The following is a 26,834-nucleotide window of genomic DNA, read 5'->3' on the forward strand; positions in this document are numbered from 1 at the left end:
AGTCAAATCTATTAAATATTTCAGAGTGTACATCTTATACTCACACATCATTTCTTATGTTCCAAATTCAATAGTAAAGGACATTTTGACTCAAAGTGGGCCTCAAGGAAAGAGAGGCAAATGGATTGCCACTGTTTTGGAATATGACATCGAAATAAAGCCTACAAAACTTATCAAATGCCAAGGTTTAGCTAAACTCATGGCTGTATCCAAGTATCAAGTCTTAGATATAAATTTCATTGGTGCCCTAAATGATCAGGAAGAGATGGCGACTCCACAGATTAGTGAATCTTTTATAGATTCACCTTGGTATGCAGATATCATATCTGTTTTACTAAACCTACAAGCTCCTCCTAGTTTATCTAGAAGTAAAGGTAGATTTTTGAAAATGAAATCAATGAAATATTGTATCATAGACAATGCTTTATTTTGGAAAGATAATGGTGGTATTTTATAGAATTTTTATTAAAATATGAAGCTAACAAAGTTATGCAAGAATTCCATGCAGGAGATTGTGGAGGACACCTATACTCGAAAACAACTCCTGATAAGATTTTAAGGGTAAGTTTTTTATGGCCCATCCTTTTTGCAGATGTCAAGAAATATGTGACTTCCCATCACAAGTGCCAAATACTTGAGGGAAAAAGGAAGCTCTTACCATTACCTCTGGAACCCATCTCCGCAGAAATGCCCTTTCAACAATGGTGTTTAGACTTCATTGGGGAAATTCACCCATCCTCCTTAGCCTGGCATAAATGGATTTTGATAGCCACTGTTTACTTTACTAAATGGATAAAAGACATCCCTTTTAGACAAGCTACAGACTCTGTCATCATTTCATTCCTTGAGAATAACATCCTTTCTAGATTTGGATGCCCTCAAAATCTCATTACTAATAATGCAACTGCTTTCAAATCCAACAAAATGGTAGACTTTTGTAATAGATATCACATTACCCTTGGCCATTCCACTGCCTACTACTCTCAAGGTAATGGACTTGCAGAATCCTTAAACAAAAGCCTTGTTAATATCATCAAGAAACTGCTAGAAGACAACAAGAAGCCCTGGAACAAAAAGTTGGTTAATGCCTTATGGGCAGACATACTAACTACTAAAAATTCCATTGGTACATCTCCCTATCAAATAGTATATGGAATGGATGATGTTTTTCCATCCTCTTTAAGAGTGCCAGTGATGAAGATGATTCAAGAGTTGCAAGTAGAACCTAATGATATCTAAAGGAGGATAAATCAGACAATACACACACAGCAACCTAGAGAAGAAGTCTATGTCAAATCACAAGTGATCCAGGATAAAATAAAAAATATTTTTGGCAAGAAAACCAAAGCTGATGATTTGTACATTGGTGACAAAGTACTCAAATGGGATTCCAGAACAGAAGAAAAGGGTAAACATGGAAAATTTGATTTCCTATGGCAAGGCCCTTATATAATTTATGGTTACAGAGGTAACAATGCATTTTTATTGAGATAGTTAGATGGAAGAGATCTACCAGGAGGACTAGTCAATGGTAGAATACTGAAGCATTACTTATCCACAGATTAACAATAGTTCATTTTACTTTGCTCATTGTATATAACATTGCAAAATTTAAGATTGGATTGGATGGTAATCTTTTGAGGTTGAAAACCGAAGATAAGGCCCTGAAATTTGAAAGATGTACCATCATATATATGAATAAAGCAGATCATAGAAGAGCGGTTACAAGCCAACCACAGTCAACATTTCAAAGGCTACTAATATTAAATTTCTTGACATTTCATGAGGAAATGCCATCCCCATGTGGAGCCACTGTTAGGGTCCTATAATAATAGGATTCATAATTTTGAATTGGCTATGGTTAGTCTTGTAATATTATACATACTTTTGCTTTCTGCAAAATGTTTTCCCATATTAAAAATAAAAAATGTAAAGAGGGTATGTCCTAAAAGAATAATCAAAGGACAAAAAGAAAGGAAGGGATAAAAAAATAAAAAATATGAATCCGAAGAAAGAGATAAAAATAGATCCTGAAAGTGTGAAAATTCAAATCCCACTACTTTCGACTTTATTTTTCAAAATAAGATTATGTGTAGCTTGTCAAAAATGCCACAATCTATGATGGTCAAATAGTTTAATCTTGATTCATTCATGCTTTAAATTTCATGTTGATAGATAAAGACTAAAGATCTGGCCAAACTATTTAATCTTGGTAGACCAGTAATTAGGTAGAGAATAAAAATGAGCTCAACAATTTAATTTAAGTCATTGGAAGTTATAAGGTTAGAATTAGATAGTTTTCTTATAAAAAGAAAAAGAAATAAAGGGTTAGCAAGCTCTAATGCACCCAATGAATGAAGAGAAAATGTTAGGGTAAATTAAGGTTAGGTAGAAGAAGTTTTTCAAGTGCACAAGGTTGCTAAGTCAAAAAGCACATTCATCATGCTTAATCCTATGCTTCATGTGCAAGAGGAATTATGGAAGACAAAGGATATTCACTAAAGTTTATTTACTAATTTCCCTTATTAATTTCCCCTTTTCCCCTTAAAAAACCCACAAAACCCCTTTATCTTAAGTTATTTCCTAAACTCCCACTTTATATTTCCCCACATTATACTTCCCCGACACCCTTTAACTCACCAAACCTTGGTGTATAGTTAAAACCCTCCAGCATATAACCCATGGTCTCCACCTCTTTTTAACCTGCTTCTTATATTTAAATCCCGTCATTATTTTTTAATTAATTACAAATTCTTTGTACTTAAATCTCTGGGCCCCACCAACCACTTTCCAACTCCATCCATGCAACTTCACCATTGTGATATCCCTCTGATCTCCCACCCCTAGATCCAACGATGCATATCAATATCACGTAAATTCATCATCCGACTATTAACGGTCCGAGAGCACGCGAGATTCGCAGTTTTGGCCGAGCATGTTGCGACACTAGGTTATATCGCGTGCTCGCGAAAAATTCTGCCTTGTACCCAAAAGTTTTGTGATATGGCCTAAAAACCACCTCGCTACCTAAATCAAAACTTCCCACTATTCATTGAATAAATATCGCGCCAAAATGTAACCGTTATTGGTTAAAACGCTGAAAAAGCCCCATTTTACTCTTTTCTCTCATTTCCACTGTAAACTTTTGTTAACCAATTCTGACACCCTGAACCTCTGCGTGACCAAATTAACCACCTTTTGCATCCTTAAGACACTACAAACACCAAATTGAAGCAACAAATTGCCATATGAAGCCTCAGTAACCTCTGCAACTACCACAGAACCCCGTCTAAGCACCAAACCTTCAAATTTCCAGGTACTTTTGATAGAACCGGAACGGTCCTACAATTTAAAGTTATACATAGTATTTATCAAAGGTTAATTAATTAAATTAATTTAAAAACCTTCCTAAATTGGAGAAAAGATTACTTTGCACCCAAACCCCTTTTTAGAGATTGTTATTACCCTCCCCACTGTTCCACAGATTCTGACCCTATTCATAAAGCCACAAAAAGAGCAATCCTGTTGAATATACCAATGGCTTCTAAAAAATATCTAGATGTAAGACCCTTGCAAACCCCTCACCTGGATATTGACCACCTCCCATTAGCCGATAGAGAGTTTCAAATTAAAGACACTATTTCCCCTAGCTACCTACTTAAATTCTACTATTGGAGTAAAGACAAGTTTTTGAACCAAAATGATCAAATTCACCTATGGGAGTCAAATTTTCCCAAGTACTTGTTCCCAAGGTACACTTATTCCCAGAAATCATCCACTTCTACCAAGCTTGTTATATTCCCAGTCGAAGATCCATAGTCACCCCTGACCAATAGGTTTTATTCACTATTACAACAGAATCAATAAATCAAATGCTGCAGATCCAGCCAGGCCCAAATGAAACCCCACTTTCCATTGAAGGTTTACTTGAACTCTACACAAGGATAGACCTTCCCAAGAAGGCTCAGATGTTTTAAAATTTCATCATAGATGAGTCTCATACTGTTACAGATAGTCTTCCATATTCAGCCACCATTTTCTTTGAGAGAGGGAGACGAATTATTACCATGCTCTCTTGTATTCTAGGGTACACGACTGATGAACATGTGGATGAGGTTGTCCTTGCTTTCCTTTCTATCTTTTGCCCAGGCAAGCCTCCTGTTATAGTTTACAACTATGATCAATTCTTGGCAGACATAATCCATGAATAGTTTATCAAATTTCCAAATGAGAGAGGATTCAAATACTCATCTGTATTGTTTCACATGTTCCTGTATTTTCTATCAGATAAGTTTCCATTTAGCATCCAAAAGTTAGACACTAAGGGCAATCCAAGATTTTCCATATTTTGGACACCATTGATCCAAATGTATTCCACTGTTTTTACTTATAAAGAGTTCATTGATTCATTTTTTCATCTAGTTATAAACATGCTGACTAGTAGCTATCAACCCAGGATAAGTGAGGAGATTAAGAGAGTTTTAGAGTTGACTAAAAAAAATGGAGTGCAAGACTGGTATCTATACTAGGACCACACAAAAATCAAAATATATGGATGCCAACTCACTCCCTACAAGCTTCCCAAATACCTCCCCATGAGGATATTTGCATTAGAGTATTTTAGCAAAAATCATAAATTCTGATGAGGTTAATTTCCCATCAGCTAAGAATGAGACTCAATTCAAGATCAAAAACCAATTGGGCCCTTTTGTTTGTAATAATACAGAATCTAGACAAGAGCTAGAGAAAATATTACAGGAGATGAACTTTAAGAGAAGTTTTATGTGGCAGTATGACCCTAATGGAGTCATAAGAAAACTAAGGCTCAAATTCAAATTGAGTCCTTTCATACATGACCCCAGGCGAAATATTGAAATATATTCCAACCAGTCAGAATGGTTGGAGAATACTTTGATAGATGTGGAACATACTTTGATTGATGTAGAAAATCAGATTGATACTAGTTCCTTTCTGCAGGTTCCATCCCTACAAGAATAGATGAGTATTACTCCAATTTTACATACTCCAGCCAATGAAGACAAAATGTAAAAAGAACCAGGTAAGAAGGTTCTAGCTCAGGGAATGACACTACAGATGAGAGGTTTGAGATCAATTATAGGAAGAGTCCCAAGCTTAATCCTATAACTGAGCAAGAAGACACCATTAAGAAAGTAGAAATCACTGACACTGACATAATGGTGGGAAAGAGCAGAGATCCAGTAGCTTCAGGTGAAACTAAAAAAACCTTCTACCTCAAACACTCAAATTATTGAGAAACAAATTAGCATTGAAGTCTCTTCATCCAGCAAGCTAGTGGATAAAGAGAAAGATATAAAAGAGAAGTACAAGGAAATTAAGTTGAGGAATGAGGCATTAAAGGCTGAAACTTATGCCCAGTACTTCAAGAAAATACCTGCAAATCAGAATAGGTTAAAGTCAGCCTTTGACATTAAAACTAGAAAGATGAAAATGACCTTCATGCAGCCTACAATCCAGTAGCCTAGATCATTAGCAGACTACAGGAAGACTGAATTCGAAGTTTTGGCTAGGGATCTTCACCCTATTGACCAAATCGAATTCCATAAGTAGGCAGGTGAGATGATTTATTCCACCATGACAAATAAAGCAATGACTATGCAAAAAATTCAAAGCTCCCTGGATAACATCACAACATAGTTAAAGTTAGAAAAGGAATCCTCATAGGCCAAGGACAACATAATCAAGTCACTGGAAGACTTGGTAATTGAAATTGGGTATAATCCCAGTGATGTCAAGGCATAAGAGAAATTGATAAAAAATAAAAATTAAGATATTGATGCTTTAAAGAAACAATTGAAGCTGCCTCATTCAGAACATCCACAAACCAAGGAGGTCCTTGAGAGGCAAACCTAGCAGGAAGAAATGATTGATCTAGTTCTACAACTTAATGATCAATTGAGAGAAATGGAGAAGGAATTGGACTGTTTGATACAGTTGAAACAGGCCAGCCTAGAGACAACCACTTCCACTACCATTCCCACAATGACTATAGCAGTTCCATCAACCTTGGTAGCTTCATTGGCCCCCACAACTCCACTGGCTACAACACTTCCACCTGCAACAACATCTACATCAGTAACAGGTTCAACAACAACATATGTTCATCCAAGTGATGAGGCAAGAAAACTGGTCAAAGTAGTGGAGGACATGTCCATTCAGACCATTGAGATAAATAAACTAAAATAACAAATAATAAGCCTAGAGGATGAGAAGAAACTGGCACAAATAATGCACATGAATGAAGTTTAGAAATCAAAAAGGTTAACTGAAAGAATGAAGAATTTGGTGAAAGAGTTAACATTGAAGGAGCCACTTGCCCAAGCTAAAGAACAAATATGGGCCAATATCATTGACTCTATCAATGATATTTGGTCATGTATATAACTCATATTTGAACAAAATGATTTAGTCAAAGAGGCTACTAAAGCAATTTAGAGAGTTAAGGCCGAACTTGGAGACATGCCAGAAGAAGCCACCAGAATAACCCAATTCCTTAACTCTAAAATAAGTATGAATTATAGAAGTTGGACATAGCTGACAGAATTGGCACTATACTAAAGGTGAAGAAAGTTCTCACCAAGAGGAACTTAATGATGAACCTTGAGGACAAATGCCAAACCATCGAGCTGGATATAGGTAGGTTCATGGTTAATTTTGATGCTTTCAGGTAGGAAGGTCTGCCAAATCCCTTAGTAATAAATGACAGATTAATGCCACAAGAAGACTATAATAGGAAAATCAGAGAGGTGGCAAGAGATCAAGCCAATAATTCTTCTATGAAAGAGATGCCTACAGGAAAGGTTCTGTACCAGACATTTGAGAACCTATTTTACCTCCAGCATGAGGTAAAACACCTTTTTGTGAACAAGCCCACCTTTGCAAAGTACACAGAAGCAGATGAAATCTACAGAAAAACAGTAAATATCAAATTACTAGACACAGAGACATGGGAAAAATTAAGTGACTTACTGTGAAAATGCAATGTAAAAGTGAAAACATAGCAGTAAAAGAAAAGAAGAAGGCCATATTAGATGAAAGAGTATCAGGTGAAAGTGTATCAGTTAAAAAACAAAGTAAAAGAACAACCATCATGGAAGGCCAACAACAAAGGAGAAAAAAATAGTAAAAGATCAAAGCATAAGACAATAGAGCCTAATAAACAGAGATAGATTGCAGCAATTGAATATCTGTCACTATCTTCTTGCATGAAGATATTTCCTTTTCCTAGATTAATTCCCAAAACAGTTTGGGATATTTTGTAATAAAGTTTTTGTATAACTACTTCATAATTCGAAGTATAGTGGATGGATTGCTAGACATTTCTATACTTGTATTGATCTGTAACTTGAGGGTTCATTGTACCAATTTTTTCAAGTCAATGGACTGGACTAGGTAATAAAGAGATTGCATTATAGGATTCATGTGTTGTGTTGTCACTCAGGTTGTTCCCCAAAAGCTGTAAGAAAAGGGAATATGGCCGAGGTAACCAATAACCAATATTTTGGATGCAGATTCTAGCCAATCTGCAACCAGAGAGGGCTCTCTCTTTATGATTTAGCTTTGTTTTGCTATATGTTAGGCTAGTTATGAGGCATAAGTATTTGTTTGATTTTTGGATGGTGACATTCGAATAGAACAAGGCTGCAAAGTATGAGAAGTTTAGACCATTGGGTTAGTGGAGTCAATGAAGGTGAATTTCTGGGTATGGTTTCTTTGACAAAAGGAGGGACTACAGAGCATGATAATTAATCATGGAACAATTTTCAAGCTGGAATCAGGGGAAATGGTGTCAGGGGATGAAAGTAAATTAAGAATCTTTCATCATGCTAACAGGGGGAAAGTGGGTAAATATTACCAAGGAGCAGTTAAGAATTCCCGCCTATGCTAGTCCTGAAGAAAATATAAAAAATGACAGGAATTGAACACAGAGTACAGTTAAGTAAATTCTGGGCTATTATTTCTTCCTGCAATTTAGAGTATGATATGTAAATGATATATAAAATATAGAAACAGTAAAACATGAGTTAGAAAGGACTTATTGATCCATGAAATAATTCAAGAATTCTACAACATGGGCTTCTGCCATCAATTCAATAACCAGAGAGTTCATCAACAAAGCATTCCAGCAATATTTATTCAAAAGAGTTCTCAAATTTACAGCGCAATTCTAGAATGATATTCACCAACCCCTAACACTTACCTTGGGGAAGTATTTGTACAAAAATGTTTACAAAATATCTCAAAAGAGATAATATCTTGCAATAACTTCTTTCACCTACTCAACAAAAGGAGTAAATGCTCTTGGGAATAGAGAGAAATGAATGCAGAAGTAAGAGAATGTTGTGCTAGCCATTTTGTTGGTGAGATGCAATGATTACTCTGCTCAGTGAGTCAGCCGATGGATATTTTAGTGAAATCCCGAGCTGCTGGCGTTGTTTTCTCGGGTGCTCTTTCCTACGCTTCAATTAACTGCTGCCCAACGCGATGTTTTATCTGCTCCTTTCTTCACTTTATGGCATCTGTTATGTTCTAAAAAATAAACAAAACTTTGAAATCCACCCTACAAAATTTCCAGCATACTCTGCCACCACTGGTTATCTGGTAATTGGTGTCTGTGCATTTTAATTAGAGTTTCATCAGCATCCGTGTACCTGAAAAAAGTGGGCTGGACTGTGAAAAGATGCCTCACTTCATGTTCAATAAAAAACAAATTCTCCAAATTGTCATATAGGCTCTGTCCAGATGGGAGTGACTTCTCTCCTGCAGAACTTGATGATGTTGTGGCTTGGCTATCCACATATGTATTCAACCTGTGTACATAGGCTGCATGTGTCATTAATCTATAGTCATCAGTCAACAAGCTGGGCAGACCCTTTTCCTCCAAAGCTGTAAACTTCTGTGTGAAAGCATTTATCTCCATTTGCATCTCCTGGCACTTCCTTTCCAGATTTTGTATGAAATTCCTCATGGTCAGAACCCTTTTAATTATTAAAATAGTGCCTGTCCTGTCCCTGATATCCAGTTTTGCCAGATCTTCTTTGGTGTGGGTGTTCAAGAAATGTATTAGCCTATTGGCCTGTTCGGGCATGTTTCCCAATGAATCCCTGGCCCTTTGAATTTCTTCTTGAGCTGCTGCTACTAAATCAATCTGCTCATGAATTACCTGTATTGATTTCCACATATCAGTGATGGATTGGCCAATGTTGGCCCACAAAATGCTCCTAATTTCTGCCAGAGGTTTGTCTAATAAGAGGTCCTTTTCCAATGCCTTTACCTTGTTTTCCAATGCTTTCACCTCCCTTGTTTTTTCTGCCACTGTCATTTTGGATTTATCATAACTAATTTCCAACTTGGCCAATTTCTCTTTAGCATCTTTTAACTCTAATACTTGGAGTCTTAGATCCTCCATAGCCTTTATCAGTTCTTCAGTAGTCATGGTAGTGCTGCTGCCTGCTACTGTTGTTGTTGAAGTACCTTCTGTCGATGCTAGGGCAGTGGGAGGGACTACTGTTGTTGCTGTAGGAGGAGTAGTTGTAACTGTTGGAGCTGTTTGAGGTGGCTGGGAGGTTGACACTCCCTGTTTTTCCTGTAATGATTTCTCCAAAGCCTGCTTGGTTTCACTTAGCCTTTGATTCATTTTTATTAGCAACTCCATCATGTCTTCTTCTTCTTTTTCTTTCACTATCTCTGTGGTCTGCGGATGCATAGTAATTGGCAGCTTTAACTGCTTCTTGAGGGCAGCTATGTCATCCTCTTTTTTCTTTATTAGTGCTTTTATTCCCTTGGGATCCTTGGGATTATGTCCCAGCTCAATGATGATTTCTTCCAAGGACTTTATCCTGTTGTCCTTGGCCAAAGAGGATGCCTTTTCCAACTCTAATTGGGCAGATGTGTTGTTTAATGAATTCTGCAATTGTTGAGCTAGTATGGCTTTGTCTGCCAAAGTGAATAAACCATTTCACCAATTTTCTTGTGCAACTAAATCTGGTCCAAAGGGTGAATGTATTTGGTAAGAGTCTCCATATTCATTCTAATATAATCAACAGCTAACTGTGGCTGCTGCACTCTGGGCTTGAAGTGACTCAAGATCATTTTCCCTTCCTTAATATCATATGTAGACATCAATCTCTGCTGTTTGGCAGGGGTCATTTTGAGAAATTGATCATAAAGCTGCAACCTTATTGGCTCATTCTGTGCTTTGATGTCCATGAACATCCTATTAATATCAAAAATTTGTTTGATTTGTGGCCGTGCTGATGAAATTTCCACACTAGGATGTTTTCCCAATTGTTGCCCATGAGAACTCGTAGATGTTTCCATCACTGGGGAAGTTAGTGGGCTGGCTTCCCTATCACTTCTTGGATTTTCAATGATCTCCTCTATAAATTAATCTCTAGGTAGAGGATCCACTCTATGCCTCTTTGCTTTTGGTTGTTCTGTTGGCCCACTTATGGGTGTGGCCTCTTCTTGGTCCCTTTTTCTACCCTTCTCCTCATTGAGAGGAGTGTGCAATGCTTGTATCTCTAGTGCATTGGTTTGGGCAGGAAGAATTTTCCCTTGGCCTTGCTGCTTTGATGATGTTGGCTGATCTGTCATTTCTTGTTGCTCTGAATGCAACACTTCTTTGCCTTTGGATGTCCCTACAGGTGGAGTACTTTCTTGGGCAGGTTGTTGTGAATTTGTAGCAGATGATGTGCCCGCTCCAATGTGTTGAGGTAATTTGAAAGAGACCTATCCAAAAGAGTCCAGGTAAAGAGTTTTTTCAAGGTTTTTCATTGCATGCTCCATTTTATCTTCCTCAGTTATCTGTTGTACCAATGTGCCCTCTACCCATTCATCTTGATTAGCATATTGTTCTAAATCAGGGATTCTACAATGATCATAGCCTGATAGCCTATTTTTTATCTTTCTATCACAGATGAATCCATTTGGGTCATAGGGTACCCACCAAAAACTCCTTTTTAGTTTGAGTTGCTCACTTAATATATTTTCAACATCTTTCCACCCTTCCTTTTTGTTAATAATGAAGGGGCCTAATTGGTTTCTTAGCTTCAGCTGAGCCTTTTTCTTGGCAGCATTAAAATGAGTAAAATCTGAGCTAATAAATTTCCTAAGGTATTCAACAACAAATAGTCTCATAGGAACATACTTCGGTAGTTTATAGGCGCATAAATAATAGCAATATATTCTGATCTCAGTGTAATTTTGGTAAAAGTACCAGTCACCTATTTTATAGCTTTTGGATAGCTACAAGATTTTCTTCATGTCACTTGAGAGTCTGGGAGGGGGACTTCTCATCAGCAGAGATGAGACTGGATATATAAATAGATCGATGAAATCACAATAAGTATAAAGAGAATTATGGACCAGATGGAAAACTGAGGTCCAAAATATCATAGATCTCCTTTCTCCTTTTGCATCCAATTTCCTGACAGGGAACTGAAAACTATCTGTTTGATAGTACAAGAACAGATGATATATATATGTTGTATACTTGAAGACTCCTTCTCTATTTAGACTCATGAATTGTTCATGGATTTTGTTGCTAATGAAGGTAGCAAAGTCAAATTTGATAGTGGGAGGGTGTCCTGGAATAAATATGGACATCAGAGCTAAAATGGTCTCATCAACATACTCACTTGTTCTAAAGCCCAGGACATAGGATATCATATCAATAACAGATCTCCCAGCTTCATTGAAATAGACATGGTGAAAAGGAGGTGAATCTCTGGGCTGGGAGTCTGGGCTCATGAATAACTTGGCAATCCGGCCTATTTCTGCAGTGGATAGTTTGGAGCCTTGGTCCAGCAAATATTTCATGGACAGAGGAGCCAGAGGCTGACTAGGTTTGAAGTGCAACATCTCATTGATTGAGTCAGGAGTGATATAGAAAAGGACAGTGCCATTTGGAGACATGACTGCTCTTTGAGTAGGCTCATAGTTGGCACAGCACAAGCGGATTATATCTGGAAATACATTAACTGATGGAAGATAGTATATGGGCAGATTGGACTCCCATATCCCATAGAGATCAGTTTTGTTCAGGTAACTGTTTCTAATTTCACAAAATGTTTGCAGATGGTCTTTGATACCCATTAAGTCTTGTATTTGGAAGTCCCTATCAGCTAAGGGCAACCATTCCAGCTCCTTGTGAGGTGCATTAAGGGGAGCAACATTGAGGGCCACTGGAGCCTCCATTTTTCAATCTTCTGTGATTTTTTAATTTGAAATTTGGGTTTTCACAGCAATAGTAGGTAAAACAGTACTTTTGGGTCCTTTCTGCGGGAATTGCAGGCCGAAATGAGCTTGAATTTTAGCTAAATGGGTGAAATTGCAGAGGGAGATATATTTTGAGGAATTTCTCAGAAAAAATGGGCAGAACAGTGGTTATAGTGCACAGGTTTTAAAGGCAACATGGTTTTTAATCGAAATTTGGGTTCACCAGGAAATTTTTTGCAGAGAATTTTAAGAAAAACAGAGTTCGGGAATGAAATGTAGGTAAATACCTGCTTTTATGAGCGCCCTGTGCAAAATGCAGGTGGCGGGCCGAGCTTGAAGACTGGTTTGCAGGTTGGATTTAGCTGGGTGGCGGACTGTGCAGTCAAAAAGCTATTTTGGTCGAAAAATCGCATGCATAGGTCGTATAGAACAAACAAACAGAAATGGATAAAACGACCTTTTCACGCCATTTTGACAAAAAAATTGGTTTTGGTGGGTTTTGGCGCGCTTCGGTCGGGTGATGTTAGCATGACGCAATGATTTTGTCGTATAGTGGGGGTACGGAGGCTGACTTGGCAGTGACATGGCGGGTGACACGGTGGATGATGCGGAGGCGGGGTGGCAGACGACGTGTTGAATGACGAGAGGGTGACAAGAGGGTGATGACAGCAGGGAGGGGGCATAGGCGGTAAGCGGTTTGGCCCCCGCACTGCCTTTGGGCCATGGTGGTATTGGAGGGGGGGGTAGTGATCACACCGGGTGCTTGCCACGTGTCTTCTGTATGGCGGCAATATCGCCCATCCCCCGGACGCTATCGTTTAGCACATAAGGGCTTGCGATATACATGTGGGCCGTCAGATCTATGGACTATGATCCGACGGCTGGCGGCATATAAAACAGGCGGAGGGCTATGCCACAGGGTCCCACCATAATATTTGAGCACTTTGTAACGTTCGCGGGTGTATTTGTTATGGGTTGTCGGGCAGGTTAAGTTAATTAATCAACCAAATGTTGATTAATTCCTTTTAAACAATGGGCCATGGATTATTCAAAGAGTTTAGCATGCACCTTTTGACTCAGAGTGTACTATAACATATGGCCTATAGTGTAGCCGGGAGTGGGGTATTTAAAGTTTTGGGATTTTTATGTATTTTACATAGTATGGGCAGGGAAAACTTTATATAGGAGCTATATAATAGAGTTAGGATGTTAATATGAAAAATGGTAGGTTTGATCAAGACACTAAGTTTTAAAAAGTAAAACTTAGGCTTAGGGAAAATAAAAAGGATTGAAGTCATGAATTTTGGGGATTTAGGATGATGGAAGAAAAGCATTTTTACACAAGAAATGTGGCTTAGTTCTCTTAAGTAAAACCAAGATTTCACTTAGTCTTTTTCATGAAATGAAGGGAACTAGGAACACTGAGCAGATCTCAATGTCCTTGAGGGGAAATTAGTAAATGTTCTTGGAGGAATGGGAGGGAAATTAGTCATGCTTCAACTATTTTACAGCCACCTTGCCATGGCACTTGTAATATCCATAAGATAGATCATATTCAAAAGACAAAATTGCTCACAAACCTGCTTCTACAACATCAAAACTGCCTACCCAGCCTAGTACACCTAACATTTTTTCTCCCTTTTTGTCTGGTGCATCTGAACTAGCAAACCCTTTCTTTCTTGTTTTCTCTTAACTGCCCTCCTATCTAAGTCTACCCTTATTTCTTCCAGGGGCTCAGATTTAGCTGTTGAGCACCCTTTCTTCTCTACCTAACTACTGATCTGCCAAGCTTGAACTTTTTGGAGAGATCTTATAATCTAATTCTAAAACAAGAAATTTAAACATGGACTAGCCAAGGTTAAACTATTTGGCCATCCATCAATTGTGAGAGAAGTCACTGATTGCACAATAGGATAGTAGTGGCATTTTGAACTATCACACTTTCCCGGTCTTCTCTTTGGGGTTCATTTTCTTTCTCATTTGACCAATTCATTATTCTTGCCCTTTGATTTTTCTTTTAGGGCATACCCTCTTTACATTTTAAAATTTTTGACTTTGAAAATATGGAACCTTTGCAGCATGGAAAGGATGAACATATTTGGCATTTTAACAGTCATTCATGAAATATGATACCTATTGCTATAGGAACCTAACAGTGGCTCCACTTGGGGATGGCTTTTCCAGGTGAAAAGCCAAGAACAACAGGTCAGATGGCCTTTCATTCAACTCTTGTTGCAATCTGAAACTTTTCCTTTGCTGTAAATAACCAAACTGTATCTTTTGTAACATATATACATTTCTCATAAGCTAGTTTGAACAATTACAGCTCTGTCTCTGATGGTTTGTCTGAATATTGTCATCATTTTTACAGCTCCCGAGTCTTCTTCTTTAATTCCTTTGATAAACTGAAAAGATAATATCAAAAGGTAGCACAATTCCTTGTTCTGTTCTGAAAATTTGTTGTATCTTATTCCCTATCTTATTGCTGTAATAAACTGCCAAAAATAGACACTATTATGTACAAATTACAGTCCTGATATATCAACAAAGTGGATCAAAATAATGCTTGAGAATCTGACCATTGACTGGCCCATCTTCTGCTTCTGTACCATCCAGGTTTCTTAAAAAGTAGGTGTTGTTTCCTTGTATAGCCTAAATAGCATAAGGTCCCTTCCATAGGAAATCAAATTTTCCATGTTTTCCTCTATCTTCCCTTCTGGAATCCCACTTCAACACTTTGTCACCTACGAAAAAATCCTCTACCTTTGTCCTTTTGTCAAAAATCTTCTTAAGTTTCTCTTGTAGAATCTGAGATCTTTGATACACTTCTTCTCTAGTCTGTTGTAAGTGAATTTTTTGATTGATTCTTCTCTGAATGTCATTGGGTTATGCTTGTATTTCTTGCGGCAATTTCATCACAGCAATTCCCAAAGAAGAAGGGAATACTGCCTCCATGCCATAAACCAACTCATAGGGGCTTGTTCCAATAGATATTTTTGTAGTTAACCTATCTGCCCAAACTGCATTGATGAGCTTTTTGTGCCAGTTTTTCTTGTTTTCCTCCAATACTTTCTTTATGATATTGATCAAGCTTTTATTGGATGATTCAGCTAGACCATTACCCTGAAGGTAATAGGCTGTGGAATGGCCTAAGGTAATGTGGTATCTGTGGCAAAATTGATCATTCTTTTGGACTTAAAGGCAGCAGCATTGTCAGTTATAATCTTCTCCGGATAGCCAAATCTAGATAGGATATTGTTTTCAAGGAATTACATGATCATAGAGTCGTTGGCTTGTCTACAAGGGATGGCCTCTAACCACTTGGTGAAGTAGTCTGTGGCAGTCAAAATCCACTTATGCTAGCTAAAAGAGGGAGGTTGAATCTCTCCAATGAAATCTAAATTCCATTGTTGAAATGGCCTTTCAGTGGAAATGGGTTTTAGGGGTAGAGGTAACATTTTTCTCTTGCCTTCAAAGATTTGACACTTATGGCAAGAAACTACAAATTTCTTTACATCAACAAACAGGGAGGGCCAATAAAATGCAGCTCTTAAGATTTTATCAGCTATTGATTTCCAATACAAATGTCCACCACAGTCCCTTGCATGAAATTCTTTCAGCACTTTGTCAGTTTCATCTTTCGTTAAGCAACTTAGTAAAATGCCTTCATGATTTTTCCAAAATAAAACATTGCCTACAATACAAAAATTTGAAGCTTTCATTTTGATAAATCTCTTTTTAGTTATGGACAACCCTCGAGGAGCTTGCAGGTTTAATAATACATAGACTATATCAACATACCAAGGTGATTCTAAAAAGTCTTGATTGATCTGTGGAGTTGCCATCTCCTGTTCATTATCCATTTCATTGATTTCAAGGGCTTGAAAGTTGGTTTCAGTCATCAATTTGGCTAATCCTTGTCCTTTTATCAGCTTTTTTGGTTTGATTTCAATGTCATATTCCAAGATGTTAGCTATCCATTTGCCTCTTTTACCTTCAATTCCTTCTTGGGTTAGAATATCCTTGACCATAGTAATTGGCACATAAGCTATTACATGAGAGTATAAAATGTAAACTCTGAAATTCTTGATAGCTTTTACAAGGGCATAAGCTTGTTTTTCCATGATTTGATATTTTAAAGGTGCATCTCTAAGTGCCTTGTGTTAACACCCAGGTTGTTCCCTTTGACTCCTGAGGGAATACGGCTGGGGTAACCACTAACCAAGCTTTGGATTACAGGTTCTAGCCTACCTGCAATCAGAGAGGGCTCTCTCTTTCAGTTTTAGCTTTGCTTGTGAAGATCTTAGGCTAGTTATGAGTTGGGAGTTTGTTTGAGTTTTGGTTGAAGACTGTTGTTCAAAGAAGGGCATGCAAATATGAAGGAGAGTTCAATCCATTGGGCATGTGGAGTCCAGAAATAAGTAGGTTTTGATGTCTGTGATAAAGAAAGGTTCACTGCAAGGCTAGATGGGTATTCATGATACAAACTTTGAAATTTAGCAAGAAAAAGGTATAAATCACACCAGGAAAGGCAATTAAGAATTCTTTCACAGTGCAATACGAGGTGAAGAACAAATCCTACTCAGCAGCAACAAGAATTACTGAATAAAGGCTTGTCATGTGATTAGAGCAATTGGGAGCATTTAAGAATTCCACAGTTGCAGCTAATCTTGAAGAAAACATATTTAGTAGTAAGGTTTGAGTTTAGGGTATCTTTAACAGATAAATCCTGAACTAGTCTTTTACCTTTCTACCAAGTTTAAACACCATACATTCACAGACAGTTTATAGAAGAGATAAAACATAAATACAGTTAGAAAACACTTATTGTATCACGCCATAACACGAGAATCTTGCAGCAGTCAGTAATTTCATCACAGCACATCCGAGCCATCCATGTATTCTGGAAACCAACAGCTCCTTTGTATTATATTTCTCAAAAAATACAGCCGAGTTCTCTTGAACAGAATAAGTAACAACAACCCCCAATAAACAGCGCGGGGGTGGATATATACAAAAATATCACAAAAATATCTTAGTTCTGAGTTATTGTACAATAAATGTTCTTACCAACTTTCAAAGATATTTTTACAAAATTGAAAGCTACTTAAATGAATACATAACAACTGTTTGTTGTTTGTCAGAAGTCTTTGACTTTGAGGGCAACTGGCTCTGCAAGGTGCTTTGCATTGATTCTGAATATTGCGCTCTTTATTTCTCTGTCGTGCTGTAGCTATCTGCGCTGTCATCTATATCTGTCAGTGTTGCTTTAGTGGCCAAATTGCTTTGCTGAGTTGGCTCAGTCCACTCTTTTGCAGTCATAGTGAATGTATCAACTGTCTGAACATGATGATTTGTATTTTGATGTAAAAACTTGATGAAAATCTGTTTGTTCACAGCAATGTCTGTATCATGCTGGTCCACCATTCCTGAGTAGGCAACTGATGTCTCAAAATTGTGCCTAATGTTTCATCTGCCTCAGTGTATTTGTAGTAATTAGGAGGCACTTCAAACAGATGTCTGATCTCATTCATGATAAAGAACAAATTTTCTATTCTGTCATAGAGGCTCTGCCCAGATGCAGGCCCTGTTTCCTCTGGGGTACTTGATCCTGCAGTGATCTGATTTGTAGCAAATGTGTTTACCCTTTTGGCATAATTTTCATGGGATAGCAATCTACCTGCACTGTTTAGTAGGCTGGGTAGGCCTCTGTTATGCAATGCTGTGAACTTCTCTGTGAATTTGTTCACCTCTGTTTGCATTTCCTGGCATCTTCTATCCAATGTTTGCACCAGACTTCTCAAAGTGAGGACCCTCTTCACCAGTAAGATGGTGTCAGTTCTGTTGGGGATTCCTATTGCTGCCAGCTGAGGGCCTGTGCGGTTGTTCAGGACATTGATCATCCTATTGGCTATCTCAGGCATAGTGCCCAGAGATGCCCTTGCTCTTTGACTTTCTTTGTGAGCCCTGCCTATGAGATCCATGTGCTCATGAATGGTTTCTATATATTGCCATTGATCTGTTATGGATTGACCAATATTGGCCCATAGGACTTTCTTGATTTCTGCCACTACTTTGTCAAGAGAGAGCTCTTTCTCCAGCTCTTTTATCCTTTTCTCAAGAGCCTTCACCTCTCTTGTTTTTTCAGCTACAGTTTGCTTTGATTTATCATACTTTTCATTAATTGTAGCCAATTTTTCCTTGGCCTCATTTAGTTCAGCCATCTGGGCCTCTAGAACTTGAATCTCCTTCATCATCTTCTGCATATCAAGGCTCGGTGCCTGTTCTGATGTTGTTGCTGGTGCTGCTGCTGTATTTGGTGCTGAAGTTGAAGGGCCTATCCCAGCTGTTTGTTCTGTGGGAGGACTGATAGTTTGAGGAGGCTCCTCAAGATTAATCACTGGCTGAGGGGGCTGAGATGTCTGGCCTCCCTCTTTCTGTTTCAGGGCTGCCTGTAATGCAGCCTCTGTTTCTACCAACTTCCCTTCTGTTTGTACCAACTGTTTGTGTAGTGTTAGCAGCATGGCTGCTACATCTTGGTCCTTCCTCTGCTGAGCAACATCTTCTGTTTGAGGGTGAAGGGTTGCTGGAATTTTTACCATCTTCCTCAAAGCTGCTATATCTGCATCTCTTACCTTTAATAATGCCTGTACAGCTTTGGGATCACTTGGGTCATGCCCAAGCTCTATAATAATATCCTCCAAAGACCTAATCCTGTTGTCTTTGGCTTGTGAAGAGGCCTTCTCCAATTCTAATTGGGCAGTTGTATTATGAAGACTGTTTTGCAATTTGTGTGCAAGGAAGGTCTTGTCTGCAAGAGTTGAATAGACCATCTCACCCGTTTGCTTATGAAGCTCTATCTGGTCCATTGGGTGGATGTCTTTTGCAAGTACCTCAAGATTGGTTCTTATATAATCTGCAGCTGACTGTGGCTGCAACATAGTAGGCATGAAATGACTCATAGTCATCTTCCCCTCTGTTATGTCATATGCCGACATAAGCCTCTACTGGTTTGTGGGAGCCATTTTGAGCAAGTGATTGTACAGCTGGAGCCTGACTGGCTCATTTCTCTTCTTGATATCAATGAATTGCTGCTTTATACTGGACTCTGCCCTCCTTTGCTGGCTTGAGGAGCTGACCTCTCCTCCAATTGTTCTTTCTTGTTCCTGCTGAAAGGAACTGGCAGATGCTTCCATGCTAGGGGGGCCCATACCCATGGATGGCCCAATAGGCATTTCTTCTTCAGAAAGGGGATTTAATCTTTGCCTTTTCTCCCCTTGTTGACTTGTTGATGTAGTGAGGGGAGTTTCCTGCTCTCTATCCCTCTTCCTGGTTCTCTCTTCATTTAGTGGAGTTTGGAGCACCGAGGCCTCCACTACTGTTTCCTGCCTTGGAGGCACACTTTCTTGAGCCTGTTGCTCTGTAGATATTGGGGCCTCAGCTGTTTCTTCTTGCTGTTTGGGCTGCTCTTTCTGCTGTTCTGCTGTAGGGGGTGGCTGCTCCTGTTCCATCTCTTTTTCTTTACCTTTGCTGGCTGCCTGAGGAGTAGTTTTAGCTGCCTGCTGGGGGGCTGTAGAAGATGAGGCAGCTGCTCCAAGCTGATTTTGATAAGAAGAGGAAACCTGCCCACAATTTTCCAAGTCAGCTTCCTTTTCAAGATTCTTTGCTTCTTTTTGTAGTATTTCCTCTTTAGTACTTGCTTCTTCTAATGTGCCCTCTTTCCATCTTAACAGATTGGCATATTTTTCAATATGGGGCAGCCTGAAATGATCATAGCTAGCCAATTTATACTTGACCCTTCTAAGGCTAATGAAGTGATTTGGATCATAGGGTATCCAGAGGAAACTAGTTTGCAATCCAAGGCGTTGCATGATCCTATCTGCTTCTTTCCATGCCTCTTCTCTTTTATTATAAATGAATGGACCCAGCTGATTTCTGACTTTTAGTTGTACCTTTTTGTTTTTGCTGTGGAAATGGACCATGTCTGCATTTCCAAACTGCCTGAAATACTCTAAGGCAAAGAGTCTCATAGGGACATATCTTGGCAGCCTATATGGGGCTAGCTCACAACCATATATTCTGATCACTGTATGGTGTTGGTAGAAGTACCAATCCCCAATGTTGTAGGCCTTTGAGAGCTGGAGGATCCTTTGCATCTCATATGTTAATCTTGGAGGAGGGGCACTTAGCAGCAAGGACATGGTGGATGGATGAATAGGTCTATGAATTCACAGTAGTTGTATGGTGAAAAAGATATATGATGGAAAACTGAAGACCAAAACACTACAGACCTTTGGTTCCCTTGGGCATCAAGCCTCTTGAGAGTAATAGGGAAGCTATCAGGCTGATAGAATAGGAATAAGTGATAGATGTAAGATGTATATCTAAATATCCTTTCCCTCTCTAGATTCATCAATTGCTCATGAATCTTATTGGCAATGTAGGCAGCATAATCATAGTGAACAACAGGAGGCTTTCCAGGGGAGAAGATGGACAGCATGGCCAGAATGGTTTCATCAACATCCTCAGATGTTCTGTATCCCAGGACATAACTGATCATATCCACAAGCATTTTTCCCAGCTCATTTAGGTACACATTTCCAATAGGGGGAGTCCTCACAGTTTCAGAGCCTGATTGAATGAATAATTGATTGATCTTTACAATTTGGGCACTGGACAGCTTGCCTCCTTTCTTTAGCAAGTCCATCATGGAGAGAGGAGTCAATGGCTTTGCAGTATGAAAGTGTAGCATCTCATTTATGGCCTCAGGGGTGACATGGAACAAAACTGAGCTTGAGGAATTGAGGACAGCTCTCTGACATGGGTCATAGTTGGCACTGCATCTATGTATCAAGTCTGGGAGGATATTGACCTGAGGGAGATTGAAAATGGGCAAATTGGAGTCCCAAATCCCTAGGATATCATTCCCACTGAGATGTTTGGCTTTAAGGTCATTGAGTACATGAATGTGGTACTTACTATATTCTGGGATTCCCTCTACCATTTGGTAGTCTCTGTCAGCCAAGGGTAGCCACTCTAGCTCTCTTTGTGGGGCATTTAGAGGTGTAACATTCAATGCAACTGGAGTTTCCATGGTTTTTGCTACTTTGAATTGTATTTGAACTTGTTTTTCTGGGCTCAGCAACACAGAGCAATGAATTTTGCAGGAACAGGGCAATTTGCAGGGGAAAGAGGGTGAATTATGGTGAAAATAAGTTGAAATGCTCCTGAGAAAAGTTTAATGAGCAAATACTGGGATTTAAGGGTGGTTTTCCCGGTGAGCTTGTGTAGCAGAGGTTTTAGTTTGCGACTGCGCAAACAGGCTGTAAATTTGTGGAAATTCGGCTCAATGGGGACTTCTGTAGGTAAATTCGGCCTTATAGCTGGAGATAAATGGTGGTCACCGAGAATTTGCTGGTAATTACAGTGTTTTTCTCTCTTTTCTCGCTTGTTTTGGTGAATTATGCAAAAAACCAGGCGCGGAGGGGAGATTTTGATAAATACCTGGTAAACTCTGGCAATGGTGGCAATGCAGGCGAGTTGAGGGCGCCCACGGTCTTTAAGTCAATTTCTGCAGGTTGGTGGCGAAATGGTCGTAAATTACATGCAGGGAGCACAATAGTTCTTTTGTCAAAAAATGCGAAAAACCGTGATTTTTGGCCAAATATGGACATTTTGGGCTTTGGCGCGTTTTTTGGATGACGTCAGCATGACGTCATCGGGTGGGGTCGGGTACGGAAAGGTGACGTGGCGGCCTGTGAGTGGTCCGCGTGGATGGGGGACGTGGCGGACAGGTCGGAGCGATGGCGGGCCGGGCGCTGACGCGACGCTGACTTGGCATGACGTGGGCATGGCGTGGGCAGGCGGTAAACAAAAGCGGTAAGTGGTTCCATCGGACCGCTTATGGTATGGGAGCGGTATTGGCAGGCGGCCTCCCGATACAACCTGGGAGCGACGCGTGGCCGAGCCCTGACGTCACCCTCTGACATTTTTCGGGTGCTATCATCCGGACATCGGGGGCGGCCCGATATTGATATAGGCCGTCGGATGGGAGGGCCCAGATCCGACGGACGACGGGTTGCAAACATGGTAGGACAATACGGCGGCGGGGGCGAGCAATAAATTATTATATTTCTGGAAATGCGCGCCAGGGCGGGACTTTAGACTTCGGCGGATTTTTGGGTTTTTCAATGTTTTGTTGGCGGAAAGGGGTTTTTACATTTTTGCAAAAAAAAGGGGGTTAGGGCTATAAATCAAGTGGATCTTGATTTAATCCCAAAACACTGTATTGGCGTTGTCTTGCCTTTAGCGCACTGATTTCTTTGCACTTCGACCCTTTAGGACTATTAGGCTATATTGCCTAGGGGAAAGGGAATATACATATTTTTGGGGTTTTTATACACAATAGTGTTATGGTAATAGGGAAAGGGGAACATAGGGAGTTAAGTGTAGATAGAGTTAGTAGTTAGTATTGGAGGGGAATAGGAATGGGAAGTGATAGATACTAAGTTTTTTAGGAAACAAACTTAGTTAGGAGAGTAGATCAAAATGAAAAGATCTTTACACAGAAAATGTGGCTCTTTATGCAACAAGGATCAACCAATGAGTTGGATTTCTCTCATGAACAAAGGTGGTATTGGGATGTTAGCAAAGAATTTGATGGGGGATGATTGGGAAGTTAGACATGTTTCATTTTGTTGCTGCAAAACTGCTGAATAGGAGGATCTGCACTGGCCACCCTGTGTTTCCTTTGCTTAGGCCAGTGATATGAAGGAAATCCTGCTTCTGCAACCCCATCTACCTACCCATTCTATTGCCTAGCATTTTTTGTTACTTCAAAGAGGGTGCACTTAGACTTGCAAACCCTTATGTGCCTTTTCTTTTCCTTTGGCATTTCCTTTTGATTTTCTATCTAAGGCTAGCCTTATTACTTCCAAGGCCCCAGATTAAGCAGTTGGGCACCTTCATACTCTACCTAACTACTTATCTACCAAGATTGAACAGTTTGGACAGATTTCTTTCTCTAGTCTACAACAAAAATTGAAATATGGCATGACCCAGCTTAGACTGGTGGATCACCCATTCAGAAGTAGGACAGCATCAAAACACTGTAAATGTGTGTTTTCCCCAAAATATGAGATCTTTGCATCACCAAAGTAGATCATATTGGCACTTTCCCTGCCAATCATGAAAAATGAAACCTATTGGTATAGGTAGCTAACACCTTGCTGAAAAAAGCAATGGCTTCTCACATCCTTGATCATGTTTTTGTAATAGGACAGCAGCAATAGTATGTTTAGATGCAAAGGAGAAGATTATAAAATCTCTATCAAATTTCGGGCTTGTGAGGATCGGTGTTTTGGTTAAAGCTATTTTGATTTGCTCAAAATCTTTCTTAGCTTCTATTGTCCATTTGACTTTGGAATCTTTCTTCAGCACGTTGTTGAGCAATCTTATAAGTTCAACCAAGTTGGGTATGAATCTTCTTAGAAAATTCATCTTTCCTAGGAAGGCTTGCAGTTCTTTGTATTCCTTGGGTGATGCACTTGGAGAATAGCTTGTATTCTATCTGGGTCAATTCTAATGCTATCTTTTGAGATTATGTGACCTAACAATTTGCCTTCTTCTAGGCCAAACAATGATTTCTTTGGGTTTAATAATATGCCATATTTTCTACAAATTAAGAACACCTGTCTTAAATGTTCTAAATGTTTTTGTTCTGATTTGGAAAAAGCAGTGAGGTCATCAAGATATATGACTAAAAAATCATGGATCTCTTTTGCAAAGGCTAAGTCCATGGCTCATTGAAATGTTGCTCCTACATTTTTAAGTCCAAAAGTCATTTTTACATACTTGAAAGTTCCCCAAGGTGTTGTAAAAGCAGTTTTATCTTGATCATCCGGGTGAACTAAGATCTGATTAAATCTTGAGAATCCATCTAACAGTGAAATTCTAGAAGCTCCCACTACCCTTTGTAAAATGTGATCCATCTTGGGTAAGGGGTAGTGGTCTTTGAGAGAAACTTTATTCAGATTTCTTAAGTCAACACACAGTCTTATCTCTCCCGTTTTCTTCCTAGTGGGCACTAGATTTGAGATCCATTCTGAGAACCTGATGGGTGCAATTATTCCAGCTTGGTACATTCTTTTGACTTCCTTTTCAATAAGGGGGAGGAGGACAGGATTCACCCTTCTAAGCTTTTGTTTAAAAGGTTTTTGATTTTCTTTTAAGGGTATTGTATGCTGGATCACAGAAGTATCATAGGACTTGAGGTCTTCATAGCTCCATGCAAAAACATCTTGAAATTCTTTAAACAACTCAATGTATTTCAGTTTTTGGTCAGGAGGCAAGGCTTTGGACAATTTTACCATCTTAGGATTTTCTGCAGTTCCTATATTACAGTCCTCAATTTCTGCGTTTAATGGCTGCATTTTTGGCTTTCTTGGGATATCATTAGAGTCAAAAATATCCTCCAAAGGAGTCAAGCCTGTGGGTAAAAAATTATCCTTTAACTCAATTACTTCAGACTCTCCCTCAGCAATTTCATCAAAGTCCATTTGCTTCAGCTCTTGTAAATTTTTGCTGGTAAAGATTGTTGGATGCAAAATCTGATTTGTTGTTTCAGCTGATATATTAGTTTCTATTTTGTCTATTTGCTGTTCTTCACAAATGGTGCTTGTATCTATGTTTGTGCTTGATCTTCAAAGTCAAATGGTGCTTGTTTGTTTGCTGCTTTAAATTCCTCAGATCTGATTACAGTGTCTGCTGCTATTTGTCTTTACAACAGTCTGTGTTTAATTTCAGCAGTGAAGTGGTGGTTAAGCTCAAATGGAAACTTACAAGTGCTGGCAAATGTTGCCAAACAGTGAGCATGTAAATTGTGGTTTCTTGAGATTTTGGTGAGTTGTTATTCTAGAAAGGTATTGAGTATTTCAATTGCTGCCCCTCTATAAGATCTTAACCTGTGATCGTTTGTGACAAAGTTTCCTTTCATCTGTTGAATAATCAGATCGGAGTCTCCCAAAATTGAAATCCTAACTGCCCCTAGGCTTTTGATCAACTTGAGTCCTAGCAGGAGGGCTTCATATTCAGCCATGTTGTTTGTACATCTAAAATTCAGCCTTTATTCATGTCCTTCAGCATGATCGTTTTGCATGTTATGTATCCAAATACCTGCCTAGTTTATTCATTGATCCATCAAATTCTAGGTACCATAGGATTTCTTGACTACATCTAGCATGAGGAGTTTTAGAAACTGTCTTAGTGGGCAGATTTGGATTTTGTAACTCATATGGCTTGCCTTGTGTGTTTGTTGCATCACTTATTTCAACAATTTCTAAATCTTGAGCAGTGGGTTCTTCATTTATGCTTCTTTCTTGTGCTGATTTTAGGAGCTTGTGATCAGTTTTGGGACACATTTCCGCATTGTATAAGATGAAAGAATCCATATCAGAATGCATGGAATAAATGGGGAAATTTTGGGGTTTCTCTTGACTGTTGACCACATATTTCATCAATGTTTCCCGGTATAATCTCTTTGGCTGGCCAAAGACCGAGATGGTAGCATATGACATATCTAATTGTAAAGATCCTTGGAGCTTTGCACCCCAAGATCTGGACAAAAGCATTCCATATTTAGGTGGAATATCAGCTACCACCACATCCATTAAAATTGTCTTAGCAGGGTACTGCACTAGAGATAAAAACAAATATTTGATTAGGCCTAGACACCTGACCTGGCTGGAATCAAATGAAAACAAGTCTTTATATGGCCTTGTGATATCTAAGTCTAATTTTTCCATCACAGACTTAGGCATTAGATTATGGGAAGCTTCTGAATCAGACATTGCATTGTGAAGTACTTGGTCATGGATGTTTAGGCTTACATAAATGGATGGACTCCTCCATCTACTATTTTACCATTTACTTCAGGGCCAAAAATCAATTCTGGCTGGTCATCTAAGTCATTCACTGCGTCTCTATTCTCTGATATTTGAAGTGACCTGCTAATTTGTTCTCTATAAACCTCATGTTTAACCAATTTGGACAGTGGAATGGCTATTTTTAACTTGCCTATTTCGGTTTCTAAGTTGAAAGGTTTTTCCACTTGGATTTTTGCATTCCGGGCAGCAAGATTTTCCTTTTCTGCTGTGTTCTCAGTGGTTTTCTCCCTATCAGGAGTGCTATTATGAACTAAATCTTCTTTGAAGCAAATTTCAGGAGACCTGTTTGCATTTTCTTTTGGAGGAAAGGAGGTGGATGAATGATTGATTGATGGTTGTAAGTTTGATATGTCTTCAACCGTGGGTTCTGTTGGGTTGAGGTCTTTTTTAGCAGGGAGTTCTGTAGGATAAGTTTTATACTTTGCTCTTTTAGGCTGCTTGGTATCTTTCGGCTTGTTGGGTTTAGGCACATCTATTGTTTTGCTTCTCAATTTGTATTGTTTGTGAACATCATAGACAGCTGCATCATATCCCTCTCTGAAATCAAAGGATTCTCTGGATTTGGTTTGAAATTGGTTGAAAGTATGAGCCTCTTGGTCATCCCGAGTTAAGAATATTTGTTGTTCACTATTT

The sequence above is a fragment of the Pinus tabuliformis genome, chromosome 4_2 (assembly GCF_031772625.1).
Source record: "Pinus tabuliformis cultivar Carrire ecotype Pingquan chromosome 4_2, CPIR1, whole genome shotgun sequence".
Lineage (NCBI taxonomy): Eukaryota > Viridiplantae > Streptophyta > Pinopsida > Pinales > Pinaceae > Pinus > Pinus tabuliformis.